This window comes from Heterocephalus glaber, unplaced genomic scaffold (genome assembly GCF_053883595.1).
Source record: "Heterocephalus glaber isolate CG9 unplaced genomic scaffold, H.glaber_assembly_v1.0 deba00001461, whole genome shotgun sequence".
NCBI lineage: Eukaryota > Metazoa > Chordata > Mammalia > Rodentia > Bathyergidae > Heterocephalus > Heterocephalus glaber.
This window is the reverse complement of record NW_028258308.1, coordinates 48,686,482-48,705,809: the sequence shown is the minus strand read 5'-3', so window position 1 is coordinate 48,705,809 and position 19,328 is coordinate 48,686,482. Positions and strand designations below refer to the sequence as shown.

Sequence of the window (19,328 nt, the reverse complement as noted above, 5' to 3'; positions counted from 1 at the left end):
CCAGTTTTGATTTTACTGGTCAACAAATTTACCATATTATAATTTAATATGATAAATTTAAGATTAGCACAGTAGAAGAAATTCTTGAAATATCTGACATTTGAAGATTAATATTTAATTTGCCATAAATATTATTTATTATCAAATTTTTCACATATTGACAACTATTAAATCACAAAAAAAGTGTTTTAAGTGCTAAAAAAGATAATAAAGGTTTTGACTCAGGGTTTATCAATCTGCTTTATCTTTTCAAAGAAACTATTCTTTGTTTCATTTTTTGATTGTATTGTATTTTAGTTTTATTACATTAATTTCAGCTCTGATATTTAGTACTTATATTCTTCAATTGATTTGGAGTTTGATTTCTTCTTATTTTGTTACTTTGAAGTGTATCATTAGGATTCCTCTCTGATATTGCTCTGATTTTCTAACACAGACACTAATATCAATAAATATCTTCAGAATACCTTCAAGGCTTTACATAGTTTCTAGGGTGTTTTATTTTCATTTTTATTTGACTTTATGAATTCTTTAAGTCTTCCCCTTGCTATCTTCAAAGACATACTGCTCATTCAAAAGTTTATAGTTTAATCTCCAGATATTGCTGTATTCTTGTAATTTCTATTATTATTGATACTATTATCCTTTCATCATTATTTGATTTACAATAACCTATATAAATTTTTAGCTGCTAAATTAAGGCTTAAAACACAGTTTTAGCCTATTTGGAAATAGTTTGATGAGCTGGTTTTGTTGGAAAGAAAATTCTGAAAATGCCTGCTAAGCACAATTGAGTTATACTTCAGTTTAATTTCATTGTTATTTATGAATTGTTTTTTTGGTTTGGATGATTCATCTATGAATGAGAGTAGAGTATTGAATTTAATCATAAGTGCTATCTTGCAGCTTATCTTTTCTTTCTTTTCATTGATATTTATTTTACAACACTGAATGCATCGAACGTCATTGCATATATTTTTATGACCATTAAAGATTCATGTTATATTCTCAAAAGACAATAGCCTTCTTATACACAAATAGCAGACCCATTGAGAGAGAAATTTGGGGAATAATTCCTTTTACAATAGCATCTAAAAAAATGAAATATCTAGGAATCAACCTAACAAAGGAAGCAACAGACCTCTACACTGAAAACCATAGCACTCTGAAGAAGGAGATTGAAGAGGATATAAGAAAATGGAAAGATATCCATTGTTCCTGGTTAGGAAGAATCAGTATAGTGAAAATGGCCATACTTCCAAAACTGCTATATAGATTTAATGCAATATCAATTGAAATTACAATATCCTTCACAGAACTAGAGAAAACAATCCAAAAATTCATTTGGAAGCAGAAGAAACCTAGACTAGCAAAAGTAATTCTAGGCAACAGAGACATGGCTGGGGGTATCACAATCCCCAACTTGAAACTATGCTACAAAGCTACTGTGATAAGAACAGCATGGCACTGGCAAAGAAACAGACCCAAGGATCAGTGGAATACATTAGAAGATGCAGAAACAACTCCAGACATACTCAGCCACCTCATCTTTGACAAAAGAGCCAATCACCCCCATTGGAGAAAAGATAACATGTTCAATAAATGGTGTTGGAAAAACTGGTTTCAACCTGCCAAGGATTAAAACTAGACCCATACCTATCACTGTTCACTAAACTAAGATTGAAGTAGATTAAAGAGCTAAATATCAAGACAGAAACAGTGAACATGCTGGAAGATAGGTAGAACTCTCAATAACATTGGCAAAGGAAAAGACTTTATGAACAAAACTTCAGTAGCAAGGGAAGTAGCACAAAGAATCAACAACTGGGACTTCATCTTATTGAAAAGCTTCTACACTGCAAGAGAAACTACCAATAGAGCTAAGAGACAACCTATAATATGGGAAGAAATTTTTAGCAGCTGTACCTCAGACAAAGGTCTATTATCTAGAATATATAAATAATTGAAAAAAAAATCAGATCTCCCAAATTCAAAGACCCAATTCAAAAATAGCCATCCGAAATGAACAGACATTTGTCAGACAAAGAAGTAAAATCAGCAAATAAATATATGGAAAAACTGTTCAACATCACTGGTCATTCAAGAGATGCAGATGAAAACAACACTGAGATTCCACCTCACCCCACAAAGATTGGCTGCTATCAAGAAATCAACCAATAACAAATTCTGGTGGGGGTATGAGGAGAAAGGAACCCTTCTCCACTTTTGGTGGAAGTGGAGACTGGTCCAACCACTGTGGAAATCCGTGTGGAGATACTTCAAAGAACTAGGATTAGAAGTCCCATTTGACCCAGCTATTCCCCTACTGGGTATCTTCCCCAAAGAATTAAAAGAATCATGCTACAGCGATATATGTGCATCTATGTTTATAGCAGCACAATTTGTAATAGTTAAGGATTGGAAACAGCCCAAGTGCCCACCAACTGGAAACTGGATAAAGATGATGTGGATTTTTTTATACAATGGAGTACTACTCAGCCATAAAGAATGAGAAACTAGAGTCATTTATAGCTAAAAGGATGCATATTGAGGACATACTCTTAAGTGAAATAAATAGGACATGCATGTATAAATACTGAATAGTAACTCTGGTGTGAAAAACTGAAAGTGTATATAAGGATGAAAATGATTAAAATGAATAATTGATAATTTGAAATAGGAAAAGTTCCAAGGGTGGAATGTTGGTGGGAGAGGAAGGGGAAAGGGAAGAAAGGAAAGGAAAAATTATGAGAAAGAAAAAACATGGAAACAAAGCCTATGTAAATAGGGGAGGATGGTGAAGGTGAAGATGCATAGGTTTTGGGGAAAAAATAAGAACTAAGATACATCATGTTCTGGTACAAACACCCAATGATAAAAGTAAATGTATTGTATACCTAAAATGTAACAATTAATATATAAATTAAAAAACAAAAACAAACAAAAATTCGTGTTAGATAGTTCTGTCCAAATATTTTGTGTTTTTATAACTTTTCCTATTAAATTTGTCTTGAGGTGTTTACCTAAATATTCTTGCTCCCTTTCAGAGTTCATTTGCATGGAATATCATTTTCATTTTTCAAGATGTGTGTATTTGGGATGTTGTAAGCAAGATACAGTTGGATCTTTATTTGATCCATGTTGTCAATGTGGCTTAATTAAAAATTAAGGCCATTTACATATAGGGTCATTATAGAAAAGTATGTCTAGATTTCTGTCCATTTTTGCTGTTTTAAATATTTTTTGGTGTGTTTGTTTCCCCTTCTAATAGTATTTATTCTTTTCTATGTACCCTGGGTTGTGTCTATATTATTATTCTGAGGATATTATTCCTTTAAGTACCTCATTGAAAATTACATGAGTAGTCATGAATTCCTTTAATTTATGCTTATCATGGGAGACCTTTCTTTGTCTTTTAATTCTGAAAGATACCTTTGTAGGATACAGTAATCAAAATAGACAGTTATTTTACATTTTTTCTTGAACTACATCATTCTTTGCCTTTTGAACTTTAGTGTATCTGCTGAGAAATCTTCTGTATTTCTGTAGAGTTAGCTATTATGCTAGTTGACATTTCTCTACTGAAATCTTCAATGGATTTTGAATATAATATACAGTGGACAGTTCCTGTTCTACTTGTGGTTTTTTTGGGTTATAAATGTCTTCAGTAACTGAATGTTCATCTCAATTCCGAGATTTTGGAAATTTTCTGATCCCATTTCATTGGATAACTTTTATTTTTCATTAACATAAAAGTTAATTTTTACTTGTAACTCCCAACTGTCTTTTTTTAAATTTTGTACTAGGATCTTGTATATTCTGTGTATAGAGTCTCATATGATCTTTTTCTCTGTATTACTGTAACATGTTCAAGCACTTTCCTCTGCTTGATCTAATGATGAGACTTTCAACTTAATTGTTTATTTAACTTACTGAATGTTTCTTCCACACAAGGGATAGAACATAAGGCCCTCACACAGAATTGCTAGCACTCTCAAAAAGATTTTGAGACACAGTTTCATTAAGTTCCAAAATTACAAGCCTAGGATCAAATTCACAATCTCTCTGATCAGCTTTGAGAGTGATAGGGTTATAGCTATGCCCTGAAAAACTTTGAGCTTCTCATTTCCAAAACTTCTGTGGTTGTCTTTTTTCCCCTCAAAAATCTCTGTATATAAATGCTTTTTCATAGGTTGTATTTTACTCTCACTTCTTTTCATTTTTGAAATTTTTTTCTTTTGGAATTCATTGTTTTAAGAATCATTTTTTTAGTTCATTGGCCAACATTCCATCAACTGTTGTATCAAAGCATTTAGGTATGGAAGCAATTTGTACATTGTGTTCTCATGGTTTTTGTGTGATTCTATGTTGAGATTTCCATCTGTTGAGTTGGGAATCTCTTCCACATTTACTCAGTAGCATTTGGAAAATTTCCTCCTCTTAACAATGTGTGATTGACTATTGCTTTGTTGAGAAGTATTAAAATTAATTATAAATGAACTCGGTAGTTTAGTTTCCCCATGGTTCTCTCCCTGTAATGGTTGGTTTTGATATGGTCCATACTCTTTTAAAGGATGAAGGACATAGTGTTTGCACAGATCATGCAAAATTGGAGTCTCCCTTGTAATTCATTCAAGAGAATTGTACAGAACAGATTATGTGGAGTGCTACCTTTCTGGTCAATTATTCTTGTCTATAATGGCTTCTCTCTGACATTTTACATGCATAAAGTCCTTTTTCCTATGGCATCTGCAACCACTGAGCTATTTCTCTTTTGTTGCAAAGAGAGTGAATGTTCAGGTCCTCCTTAGCCATGATTACTTGTAGATGTGATATTGTATGAAGGCTCTTCTCTACTCTTTTAAATTAAAGTAGGTGATAGGTAGACATGGGATTAGTGGTGATGGAGTTAGTTCTGATTTATCTTAAGTTGAAGGAGTGAGCGCCAACTCAAAAGAAGCCACCACTGTGTCCACTGCTCCAGGCTTGATCGTCTCCACTGGAGAGGAAGGAAGCAAACAGTAGCAACCACAATGCAGAGACAAACTAACTATAGACCCACAGCAGCAAAACTGTAACAACTATAATAATGTTAACAGGATCAAAAGAGATGGGGATAAAATATTATAGAATAACCTGAAAGGTGAAAAATTCTTAAAGTCAATTTTATCATAAAAATTAGAATAATGAAACACTTAGATGTGTGAGAGAGACCATATCTAATTAACTATATTGCAAAAAATGAAGCACAACAAAGTTAAAAATAATAGATGTATACAAAGAAGAGATAAAATATTCTAAATTCTTCCTGGAGAGGTGAGTGGATAAGGGCTTGTTCTTGGTTGTGCAATCATTCATTACGGGATCCTGTGGCAGCTACTCTCCAGAGTAGGGAAAATTCCAGGGCTCCATAAGGCCATCTCACTGGCAGAGCTGCAGCACCCCATGGGGCAGAACTGGCAGCCCACTTGTATGCATGCAGACTCATCTGTGTGCCTGGGTATGGGCAGATGCTCAAGCCTCAGCAATCCCTCTACCAGCCCGTGCCAGGAGGCAGCACATATTGGGCTGTGGACCTCAGTCTGTGAACTGTGGGCTGGACAGGGGTCCAGAGCGAACATCATATGCCCTGCCCAGCCCTCTTCCAAGGAGATTCTCAATATTACAGAGCCACACTGAGGGGACAGGATGCAATCAGATCATAATCCTCAGTCCATGGGCTTGCAGGCATGGAAGCTCTACGTACTGCAGTGAGTGCTACTCAGTTGGCCAATAGGTCATGGACTGTGCATCTTGAGGGTGACAAAGTCCATGCCATGTGGAGTCCCTCACATGCATAGTTTCATGTGTCACACTCAGATGTGGTGCACACCCAGCACCATGAATTCCAGTACATTAGTCTGTGCTACTGGGAAATGCAAATATCTAAGCCCCTCCTTGTATTCACAATGCTCAGTGGGCATGAAGGGAGCAGTCAGACCTTTGAGCTGTGCACTGAGGCATAAGGCACAGGCACCGAGACATTTGCCTCCCAGTTTTGGCCAAATTTCTACAAAAATGGAAACACATTCAGAAATAATATTTTGGATTACTGATTTCAACACAATGCAATTGAATGTGAAATTTTAAAATATTCAAATTGTTTCTGAATGTGAACTTTTTATCATTTACTTTTTCCGTTTTGGGGAGTACCTATCTTTAGTTCTTTATTACAGTTTTCTATAGAAAAGTTTCAGTAGTATATTAAACACAGATGCATTCATCCAGAAAAGTAAATAAATTTTTAGCAGACCTAAATAATGAGCATTTAAAAAATTCTCTGGTTAGATTTTGCAAGGTTACACTTTGGATTATTTTCTGTTATAGATATGTGTGCTGAATATATATAGTCCAAAAGCCATATAAACCCCACTTTATACATACTTTTCCCATTTGAAGGAAGCACAATATAATAACAATGGACATCAGAGAAACATTTAGTAGGACCAGACTGTATTCCAAGTACTTCAGTAATGCTTTTTTTCATTCTAACATAGTTACAGTATAAGCAATTTTATTATGAATATTTTATAGGAGAACTTGACATTTATTTACAATGATTATCCAAAATCATGAAGTGTGTAAAGAATGCAAATAAGATAAAATATAAAACTAAACCAAACAACAACACAAATCACTTAACCATCCAAAACATCGGTTCATAGGCTAACAAAGCATTGAAATCTATATTAGAATGTTATCAAAATACACATTCAATTGTGAATTAAGGCAAGCCTTTCAAAGCATAATTAACAAGGCTTCAGATGAATTCAGATATTCCCTAAAATTTGAGAACTTCTGATGTAAGGAAATATTAAAACCAAAGTTCTTCACTCAGCCACCCTGCACTGGTTTAATACAGATATATTACTGAAAACTATTAATGTTATTAGCATTCATGTAGTATGTACAAGTTAATAGATCAAATGCTGTTTCAAAGATAAAATGTGTAAATATATTTAAAATATGGAACATATTCACCAGCACTTAGAGATGCTTGATAAATAAAATATTTTTATAATCATTGTATAATATCAGAAAATTAAACAACCTCTTTCTTTCATGCACTTTTGTCACATTTGTTGAGCCAAGTGATTATCAATTAGCAGAATTCCAGTTTATCCTTTTCACAATTCACTGCATTTGCTATGCCTAAGAGTGCCACAATTTTCAAATTCTAATCCACAGACTTTTTGCTTTAGCAGAACCAGGGTGCTACATTATTTTATTGGATTCATTTATCCATATGAAACATTTATATCTGTGTTCCCTTGCCAAAGGTATTTCACCTTACCTTTAAAGTGGTATTTTCCCAGAAAAGTAATTTTCAGATATAGAAAGCTTTCAGTGGTCATGTAGTACTTTTCACTGTATATGACAGGAAGCCAAAAGCACAGAGCTGCATCCATGGCATTCATCAAATCAAACATTTACAATCAGCCTATGGGAGAGAGCTACTGCCATATATATGTAGATCTCACTGATGACAATTCTCAACTACAAAGGTGAGTCTAATTTGATGGAGATTTATTTTGTTGGAAGTCATGTGAATTTTGAACTGCAAATATTTTTGTAAAATTGTGTTTAACATATGTTAGATAATTAAAGACTCCCTGTTGTCCATATCAAATTTTGAACATATGAGGAGTTTATGTACATACAGAAACATAAGGTAAAAAACTCTTCTTTAAAAGAAATTTAGTCAAATGATTGTGCCCATAGTGATGGATTTTTTAAAAAAGTGAATCCTGTGGCTATTTTGTGATATTTACTATATTACACCAGTACCTTAAGGACATAGAAACAGTAATTTTGGGGAAGGCAAGAGGTAAAAGGAGGGCAAAAGGGGATTTTTGTATCTCTAGTATCTCTAAGCAATACTCAGCAAAATTAAAACAAGTCTTTCTTTCTGTAATAGATGATCTGCATAGAACTAGAAAAGTATTCCTTGTCCCTGGTAGCAAAAACTTTCTCCTGCGTAGTTCAAAAGAGACTTATTTCTATTACTTGTAAACATGTATTAATGAAAATACATTAATAGGGCACTCCCAACCACCGCCTGTGGAGTCACATGGGCAGAGCCATGTGGGCAGAGTGCCCAGTACTTACTGAGCCCAGCTCTGTCCAGATGGCTACACCTACGTGTGACTAGAAGCCAGTAAGGACCCTCCAGGCATGCCCACCAGCCACCTGTGGAGCCGTGAGGGTGCCTGCACAAACAGAGCACCTCCACCCCCATTGCTTCTGGCCTCTTGGCTGTGCAGTTACCTGATTAAACACTACAGAGGCACAGGGGTCATAAAGGTCATTGTCCTGAGCTGCAGAAGTAAACAACAGAGAGAGGGCCTCTCTCAGGCTCCCTGATGATACTGAAGCCCACTGAAAAAGTGAAGAGAATCTGCAATAAAGGCACATCAGACCACCATACATGGTAAGTTGGAGGGGTCATCACTGCCCATCAGAACCTGAACTATCTTCAGGGGAAAGGCAGCTGGAACCTGCAATAGAACCTCACAGAGTTCAACCCTGCAGGAGGACAGGGAGCTCAACTTGGGACTTGCAGCCAGAAACCTGCCTGAATCTCATGGATCTGTGACTGCCTTACTGAGACTCATTGACTTATAACTGCACACTGCTCCCCACATTGTCTATTATGACAGAAGTGACATACACTGAAGGATTCACTTCATTTTTATCTTTTATTTGTTATTTTCAAAATTACCACTATTTTTTGCTCTTCTTTTTTCCTTTAAAATTTTTATTTTTTCTCTTTTTTCTTTCTTTCTCTCTTCTTTCTCTTTCTTCCTTGCTCCTTTGCTGTCCCACATTGTTCTTCATCTCCCTTTGTGTTCCTATTCTGTCCCTAATTAGTATTTCTTCTTTATTTTTCTTTTCTTCTCTTTTTTTCGCTCAACTCTGTTCTCTGCCCTCACTGCTAACCTTCCCCTATCCTTTGACCTACCTATCCCTCCCTCCCCAACTCCTTCTAACTCCACATTCTGAAGGGTGAAGTTAATATCTTGAAGAGTTTATTCACTATAAACATATGTTGGGTCAGTCCTTGATTTTGATTTAATTCACACAGTTAAAGGTGATAGATTAATAACTACTACAAATTTTCATTTTCTAAGAAGTACTTGATGCTATTGTGTTGCCAATTGTATCACTTGGGCTAAGGTGTTGTGATTGATCTAATCAGTTGTCCTTCCTGGTATAATAAAAATGAGACAGCCTCAGAGCCATTAGAGAACCAAAAACTAAAGACCAGCTATATCTGGAAGACACCTCTGAGAAGCAATCATTCCATAAGGATTCTAAATACATCAACAAAGATATTTACAATAAGCACCTTCAAAGTATCAACTCAGAAACTAAACCAAGGACAGTACCAAAAACAAAAATGAGAAGGCATTTAAATAAGGCACAAACTCAGACTTCCACCCCCAAAAAAGGCAAATTCTGGGGGAAACGGGGTGGAAAAGTCCAATAATCAACCACATGGACACATTGAACTGATAGCACAGGAAGTAACAAAACAGATGAATGAGGCTTTAGAAAAATTCAAAACAGAAATAATCCCCTAGATAACTACAGAGATAGTAAGCAGAGTGAAAGACATGATTAGAGGATCTTGAATAGAAACAGATAAAAAATTAGATGAGCTTAGAAATATGCTGCAAGACACGAAAATCCAGCATAAAAAAGAAATGGAAACCATGATCACCCAATGTAAGAAAGAAATGGAATCCATGAAAGAGATTTGAACAGATATTCAGGAGATTAAAAACTCCATTGAAAGCATGTCGATCAGATTAAGGGAATCTGCAGATAGAATATCAGATATAGAAGATAGTATTGTAGTTCAGGGCCATGAAAACAGAGATTTCTGAAAAATAGTAAGGGGCCATGAGTAATCAATCCAACAGCTGCTAGATGATGCAAAGAAGAATAATATAAGACTGATAGGAGTGCACAAAACAACAGGAGAAAGTACAATTGACATAAAAAAACTGTTCACAGAAGTCATAGTAGAAAACTTCCCAGAGAGGTGGAGAATTAGACATACAAATAAGTGAGCCATATAGAACTCCAACTAGTCACAATAAAAAAGCTACACCCAGACATATAATAGTCAAGATCCCAGAAACCCAACAGAAGAACAAAATAATAAAAGAAGTTAGAGAAAAGAAACAAATCACCTACAAAGGAAAGCCCATCAGAATCATGACAGATTTCTCAACACAAACCCTCAAATCAAGGAGAGCCTGGCGTGAAGTAGTTCAAGCCCTAAAAGAAAATAACTTCCAACATACGCTGTTGTGTCCTGCAAAATTATCTTTCAAAATTGATGGGGAAATTAGATACCTCCTCAACAAAGAACACCTGAAAAATTTCATGAACACCAAACCAGAGCTCCAAACAATTCAAAGCAGTATTCTGGTAAAGGACAATGAAGATCAACATTTCATGAGGCCCACTAGAGGGAAGCTGCCAGGCAAGGTAAGACACTAAAGGGAAAGGGGGAAAAATAAGGAATAAAAGAGCCAACAAGAGTAAAACATCATGACAAGGATGAGCCAATATCTATCAATTATAACTCTCAATGTTAGTGGCCTCAAATCACCAATCAAAAGAAATAGACTGACAGAATGGATTAAGAAGCAAAATCCAGCAATATGCTATATACAAGAAGAAACACAGCTAACTCAAAAGGAAATTCATTGACTGAAAGTAAAAGGATGGAAAACAGTTCTCTACATGACAGGAACCCAGAAAAAAGCAGAGCTAGCAATCTTATTTTCAGACAAAGTAGATTTTAAACCAAAACTAATTAAGAGAGGCAAAGATGGTCACTACATCTTGTGAAGGGAACAATCCAAGAGGAAGAGATGACAATACTAAATATATATACACCAAATATGAATGTCCCCAACTATACAAAACAAAAATGAATGGACATGAAAAATCAAGTAAGTACTAAAACAATTGTAGTGGGGGACTTCAATACCCCACTATACAAATAGACAGATCATCTAGACAAAAAATTAACAACAAAATTCTAGAACTGAACCAAGCTATTGAACAAATGGAATTTAATCAATGTGTACAGGGTGTTCCACCCAACAAAATCAAAATACACATTCTTTTCAGAGCAACAAGTGTCATTCTCAAAAACAGACCACATGCTAGCTCATAGGACATGTCTAAGTAAGTGTAAAACAATTGAATTTAACCCCCGTATATTATCAGACCATAGTGCAATAAAATTGGAGGTCAATAAGAGAAGAAACCACAAAACTCCCACAAACATGTGGAAATTGAATAACACCCCCCTGAACAACCAATGGGTCACAGAGGAAATTAAAGAAGAAATTAGGCAGTTTCAACAAGTAAATGATAATGCCAGTATAACATACAGAAATCTATGGGACACAATGAAAGCATTTCAACACCGGAAATTCATAGCAGTGAATTCCTGTGTTAGGAAAACAGAGATAACTCAGTTAAATAACCTAATACAGAATCTCAAGGTCTGAGAAAAAGAAGAGCATAACAAACCCAAAAATTGTACAAGAAAGGAAATTGTAAAGATCAGAGCAGAAATCCATACAATAGAGACTAAGGGAATGGTACAAAAAAATTAATGAATCAAAGAGTTGTTTTTTTGAAAGAATAAATAAAATTGGTAAACCTTTAGCCAACCTTATCAGAAAAGGAAATAAAAGGCTCAAATCCATGCAATTAAGAATGAAAAAGGTGAAGTCAAAACAGACCCAGAAGAAATCCTGAGGATCATCAATACCTAGTTGGAGAACCTGTATTCTAATAAAATGGAAAACACCCATGAAATGGACAGATTCCTAGATATATATGAATTTCCAAATTTAAATGAAGAACATATAGAAATTATAAACACCCCAATTAAAATGAGTGAAATTGAAAATGTAATAAAAAATTTACCAACAAAGAAAAGCCCAGGTCCTGATGTCTTCACTGCTGAATTCTACAAGACATTTAAAGAAGTACTATCCCCATTACTCTTTAAACTCATCAAGGAAATTGAAAGGGAAGCAAGCATTCCAAATTCATTCCTAGAAGGAAGTGATACTTTGATTACAAACCCAGGGAAAGACCCCACACAAAAAGAGAACTACAGACCAATCTCCCTAATGAGCATAGATGCAAAAATTCTCAACAAGATACTGGCAAACAGAATACAGAGTGTCATCAAGAAGATCATGCACCCTGAACAAGTTGGATTTATCCCAGAGATGCAAGGATGGTTCAACATTCGTAAATCAATAAATATAATACAGTATATTAACAGAGTCAAAGACAAAAACTGTACAATCATCTCAATAGATGCAGAAAAGGCATTTGACAAAATCCAACACTTATTCGTGATAAAAATGCTACAGAAAATTGGAATACAAGGTCATTATCTCAACCTGAGTAAGGCTATTTATGAAAAACCAATAACCAACATCATATTAAATGGTCAAAAAATGAAATCTTTCATGCTAAAATTAGGAACAAGACAAGAATACCTACTATCACCACTCCCATTCAATATAGTTTTGCAAACATTACCAAAGCAATTAGAAAAGAGAAATAAATAAAATAAATAAAGATTGGAAAGGAAAAAGTCAAACTGTCTTTATTTGCTGATGATATGATACTTTATATAGAAGACCCAAAAGACTCAGTCAAAAATCTTCCAGACCTAAATGACAGATTCAGTAGAGTAGGTGGATATAAGGTCAACACTCAAAACACAATAGCCTCCTTATACATAAATAGTAGACTCATTGAGAGAGAAATTTGGGAAACAATTCCTTTTACAATAGCATCCAAAAAAATGAAATATCTAGGAATCAACCTAACAAAGGAAGCAACAGACGTCCACACTGAATAGTACAGCACTCTGAAAAAGGAGATCTAGGAGGACATAAGTAAATGTAAAGACATTCAATATTCCTGGGTAGTAAGAACCAATATAGTGAAAAATGGCCATACCTCCAAAACTACTATATAGATTTAATGCAATGCCAATTGAAATTCCCGCAATATCCTTCACAGAACTAGAGAAAAAATCCAAAAATTCATTTGGAACCAGAAGAGACCTAGAATAGCAAAAGAAATTTTAGGCAGGAGAGACATGGCTGAAGCTATCATAATCCCCAACCTGAAACTATACTACAAAGCTATTGTGAGAAAAACAGTAAGGTCCTGACAAACCAATAGACCTGAGGATGAGTGAAATAGATTAGAAGATGCAGAAACAGTGTCAGACATACTCAGCCACCTCATCTTTGACAAACCTTTAGCCAACCTTATCAAAAAAGCCACGTTCATTGGAGGAAAGATAGCCTATTTAATAAATGGTGTTGAAGAAACTGGATTTCAACCTGCCAAAGATTAAAACTAGACCCATACCTATCACCTTGCACTAAACTAAGATCAAAGTGGATTAAAGATCTAAGTAGTAATACAGAAACACAAAACTTGCTGGAAGATAAATTAGGTAGAAGTCTTGAAGACATTGGCTTGGGAAAAGACTTTATGAACAAAACCTCAGTAGCACAGGAACTAGCAGAAAGAATCAACAACTGGGACCTCATCTTATTAAAAAGCTTCTGCACTGCAAGAGAAACCAACAACAGAGCTAAGAAACAACCTACAATGTGGGAAAAAATTTTAGCATCTGTACCTCTGACAAAGGACTACTATCTATAATATGTAAAGAACTGAAGAAAATTAGACCCCCCCAAATTCAAAGACCCAATTCAAAAATGGGCATCTGAAATGAACAGACATTTCTCAGATAAAGAAGTAAAAGCAGCAAATAAATATATGAAAAAATGTTCAACATCACTGGTTATTCGAGAGATGCAGATGGAAACACTGAGAAAGAATGGCTGCTATCAAGAAATCAACCAAAAACAAATGCTGGCAGGGCTGTGAGGAGAAAGGAACCCTTCTCCATTGTTGTTGGAAGCACGGACTGTTGCAACCACTGTGGAAATCAGTCTGGAGATCCCTCAGTGAACTAGAGCTAGCGGTCCCATTTGACCCAGGTATTCTTCTGCTGGGTATCTTTGCCAAAGAATTAAGAATTACACTACAACCATATATTTGTACCCATGTTTATTGTGACACAGTTTGTTATAGCTAAAGCTTGCAAACAGCCCAAGTACCCATCAACTGGAAACTGGACAAAGAAGATGTGTGTGTGGTTTGTTTTTTTTTTTAACAAAATGGAGTACTACTCAGCCGTAAAGAATGAGAAACTGGAGACCTTTATAGCTAAATGGATGCATGTTGAGGCCATACTCTTAAGTGAATTAAATAGGACACACACACGTAAATACCAAATCATTTCACTAGTGTGATGCACTGAAAGCCTAAATAAGGATTAAAATGATTAAAACAAAAAATTGATAATTTGAAATTGGAAAACATCCAAAAGCAAAGGGGTGGTGTGAGGAGAAGGGGAATTCAAAGAAGGGAAAGGAAAAACTATGAGAAAAGAAAAAACTAAAAATGAAATCTGTGTAAATAGGGAAGGGTGGAGGGGGTGAAGGCTGCCAAGGTAATGGGAAAAAAATAAGAACTAAGATACATCATGTACAGGTACAAGCACCCAATGATAAATGTAAACTTATTGTACACCTAAAATGTACCAGTAAAAGAATTTAAAGAATACATTAATAAAAATTGAAAAAGAAAACAGGAAAAAAAGAGAAAGGTAACAGTACAAGCCCTACTCCATGTCTTTTTGTGTCCATTTCTGGCCACTTATCTTGAACACATTTTAGGATTTTTACCTGTACGTATCACAAAATCTTCTTTCTGATGAAGGTAGGTAACTTAATAACAAACTTCTCTATATATACTTACTTGAAAACCCAAGTGATTTTTCATGACTACTGCAGTTTCAATAGTTTTACTATTTGGGTACCAGAATTTTCATAAATGTTTTACTCACATAACAGCTATCCTACTAAATGGTTTAAATCTTCTCTCTCTAAATTAAGTTTAAAAAATTAACCATATTCATCTGTCCACTCTTTTCACAATTTTCAGAGTTAACTTAGCATCTTAATTGAGAAATGTTTCATATGTCAAATAAATACAGCTATTTGTTTATAATGAGAAAACAACCTTTTATTTTGAAAATGGTTTTTGGTGACATAGCAAAGATTATGAACCTGTAGTAGCTTTATACATGAACAATGATAAAGTAATGTATGCAAATTGATTTCCTATTAAATTAGGTGACCACTATTGAGTTCAACAAAGTAAAATTTATTAAATATTATTTGTAGCACTTCTCAAAACTACAAATTATTTATTTATTTGCTACATTTTCAGAATCATGGTTCAAAATTAAAGTGCTATTTTATTTCAACTGAGATTTATGTGTAACAATATTATGCATTTGTTTCTGTTTTACACTTTTTTTCTCTATCTTATATACAAATCTTTTATGTCTACCTCTATTTATACATCTAGTCTAAAAACATTCATTCTGGAAATTATAAACTTTAGAATGTGGAGTTTGTTCTTTTCAAATGAAAGAATTCAAGTTCACATTGATATATCCCTTGGACAAATTCACAAATTCACACATTCTGCTTTACCTTTCAAGCTTCTAGGGAAAAATAGCAACATTTAATCTAGACTAAAAAGTTAAATTGAAAAATTTTAAAAAATGTTCAAATGTATAACATGACATGCAAAAAATTTTAAATCCTTACATATGTAAAAGGTCATTTAATTCATTGATTATATATTTACATTTTAATACATGTAAGTAAAAAATACAAACAAGGTTAAGTAACTTGCTCCTCATCTCATAGAATAATGATAGCAATGACTATTTTCTACTTGTGATATAGTTTTCAATTTTTAGCAAGTACAAAAATTCATACCCAACTGTGCAGGTAGGAAATAATGTTACCTATATTTTCTAAACCTGTGCATATATCAACAGTGGTGCACTTCCTGTAATTACTCTAATTTGGAAAAGCTGACTGCAGAGCAATGCTTCTAACCCAGGATCCTAAATCCCTGGGCCAATGTTCTTCGCTCAGTGCATTCTGTCTGGACAAGTGGGTGTGGTGGTGATTCACCATGTAATGTGGTTAACAGAGCCATGCACTGATCCATTGGCACCATCCTTCTGTAGGACCCTGACATGAAACAGAACTCTGCAGGAAGTGTGCTCTAGTGTCCCCTAATCTGTGTAGCAGAGGAGGACTCACAGAGTCACCTTTCAGATTAGAAGAAACCAGAACCACCTCTGTGCCTTGAGGAATCAAACGCCAGACATGTTCCATGGAATGGCCTCAAGATGTTGATGCGGTTAAAGCAAAATCAGTCTGAACTGTCCTTCCAGAAAGAAGTCTTTTGCCCCACCCATGACACAAGAGGTGGCTTCCCTTGTGCATTTTCCTTCTAGGATAAGAGGGGAATTGGATCCTGGCACCTGTATGCCCTTTTGGTCTTCATGAGTTTATATATTTGTTATTAGTGTAGAATACAGAAAATGGTAAGGACTAAAACATCACCTTGTGTATTTAATGTGTAACAGATTTCAAACTGTAAAACCTTCCAAATAAAGCTGTACTGCTTTTGGTGGAGTTAGTCAACTTGACTGTGTCTCCTAGGAAAATCAATTTTATTAAATATTAAAATGAGATATCAGAATGCCTTCAGTTTTGTTCTTTTTGCTCATTTTGCTTTGGGTATAGAGACTATTTTGTGCTTCTCTATAAATTTTAGGATTGCTTTTTTTTCCCTAACATTGTGAAGAATGATATTTGATCTTTGATAGGGATCTGTAGAACACTTTGAATCTGTAGGTCATGTTGAATAAGATGGACAGTTGAACAATATTTACTCCTCCAATCCCAGAACACGGAGAATCATTCCTTTTTTAAATTTTGTTTTCCATTTCTTTCTTTGGTGTTTTGGAATTTTCACTGGAGACGTCTTTCACTTTCTCAAGTAAGTTTATTTCTAGGTAAAATTTTAACGCTTATCATGAATGTGATTGCTTTGATGGCACCTTCCTCCAATTTGTTATTGGTATATGGAAAAGTTACTGATTTTTTACATTGTTTTGTATATGGATACTTTATCAATATATCACTTAACAAACAAGTAGCAATTACAATATCTGAAATATATGTTTTTCAGTTCAAGTCTTTCATTCCTTCTGAGTAATGATGATGCTTCACAGAGATGAAAGCATTGATGTTATTTTTACACTTTAACCACCTTTCTCCCTGGATCTCCTGCTGGTCAGTGCAGCATTTATCAGCATCAAAGTTCTTTCCTGCCTCCCTTTCACATTTATTTGCTTCTGTAGGTAATCATGGCAGTAGAGTCAGGGTAATATGCTAAACATGTCTAAAGCCCAAGTCCATCTTGGGAAAGAGCTTTCTATTTTATTTAAGGGGAGTGGATGAGCCAATGATGAAAGTTTTAGAGCAGACAGAAATGAACAAAAATATTTGCATTTATAAAATCAGCAAGCAATCAGGATTACCTTTTGTAAATCAGGGTAAAATGTTTAATGAGAGAAAGAATAAGGAAACTTCAATTCATTATTTGGGATATTGTTATTATTGATGGAAGGAAGAAAGTCCTTTCATTTGTCCTCCTATGCAGTTTTTCATTTTTTTGGAAACAACAGTGCAATAAATTTAACTCTTTTTCATTTTTTGAGAAAATTATTAAGGTTCTACAAAGTTAAAAAGAAATCATCTGTGGTACAAACCAATATAATCACAAAATTCTAAGTCAGCATTTCTTGCTGATTGTTTTTGGTTCTGGCAAACATAACAAAAACACAATAGTGGTACAACAAGTAATTTCAAAAGAGTAAAATTAACCCTATCAGTTGGTACAACTAAACGTTAAAAATATTTGTATCCATAATTTTATACCAATATATTCCTGTGTGGAGTATGTGCTAGCTCGGTTAGGAGGAAGGAGTTTGAATAATACCTTTGATTTTAGATCCAGTAAATATAGACAAATTGTGAAATAAGAATTTAGATGATATAATCCACCTTGTTCTCGGCTTTTCCATTTGCAGAATCCAACCAGTAGGAGGCATGGAGAAGAGCAGCAGCATGACAGACTGCATTCTCCTGTGACTCTTAGGCATAGGAGACTTCACCTCTTTCTCTTCGCATTGGTGCTGGATGTAACCATTGCTTCCTTCTTGGGCAACACCCTCTTTGCTCTCCTGATTCACAAGAACCCTGCACAGCACACATCCATGTACTACCTGCTGAGCCAGCTCTCTCTCATGAACCTCATGCTAGTCTCCACCACTGTGCCCAAGATGGCTGATGGCTTTCTTTCTGGGAAGACGTCCATCTTCCCAACTGGCTGTGGGCTGCAGATCTTTGTCTCCCTCACCCTGGTCATGGGGAGTGTTTCCTCCTGGCAGCCATGTCCTATGACTGCTATGTCACTGTCTGCCACTCTCTGAGATGCCCTACACTCATGAGCTAGCAGTTGTGTTTGCAAATAACCATGGGATCTTGGTTCCTGGAGACAGCTGATGGGCTCATGCAGGTTGCTGCTACCCTAAGTTTCACCTATTGCAGTGCTGGTGACATCGATCATTTCTTCTGTGAGGCACCCACGCTGGTGCGCTTGGGCTGCAGTGACACCTCAGTCTTTGAAAATGTCATGTACATCTGCTGCATCCTAATGCTACTGATTCCCTTATCCCTCATTCTGACATCCTACAGCCTCATCCTCGCTGCTGTCCTGCACATGTGCTCCACAGAAACCACAAGAAGGCTTTGACCCTTGCTCTTCCCATTTGGCTGTGGTGGGACTCTATTATGGCCCTGCCATCTTCATCTACATGAGACCCACATCCTACAGGTCAGCTGACCATGATAAGGTGGTGTCAGCCTTTTATACCATTTTCACTCCTATTCTGAACCCCATGATCTACTCTTTGAGTAACAGCAAGGTCAAGAGAGACCTGAAAATGTACTTGGGAAAACAAGTCACCCTAAAACACCAACAAACTTAATTCCATTCCTTACTATGAATTTAAATTCCTTTTAACATTTAAATATATTGTAACTTTCCTACTTTAGTATTATAAAAAAAGAAAGTGGTTTATATGTCAGTTTCCTAAGAAGTATTTAAGGATTAAGTGAGCAATTGCATTTTTGATACAACATGTTTTGAGAATGTATTATTTATTATGATTCTAGTTAGGCAGTTTTTATATATCATAAAACATGAAA

The 19,328-nt window shown here is 35.2% G+C and overlaps 1 pseudogene; it reads left to right on the top strand.

Annotated features, from left to right (window-relative positions):
- The first annotated feature begins 13,198 nt into the window (after window positions 1-13,198).
- Window positions 13,199-19,108, top strand: LOC101706495 (olfactory receptor 2T33-like; annotated as a pseudogene).
- Window positions 19,109-19,328: the final 220 nt, after the last annotated feature.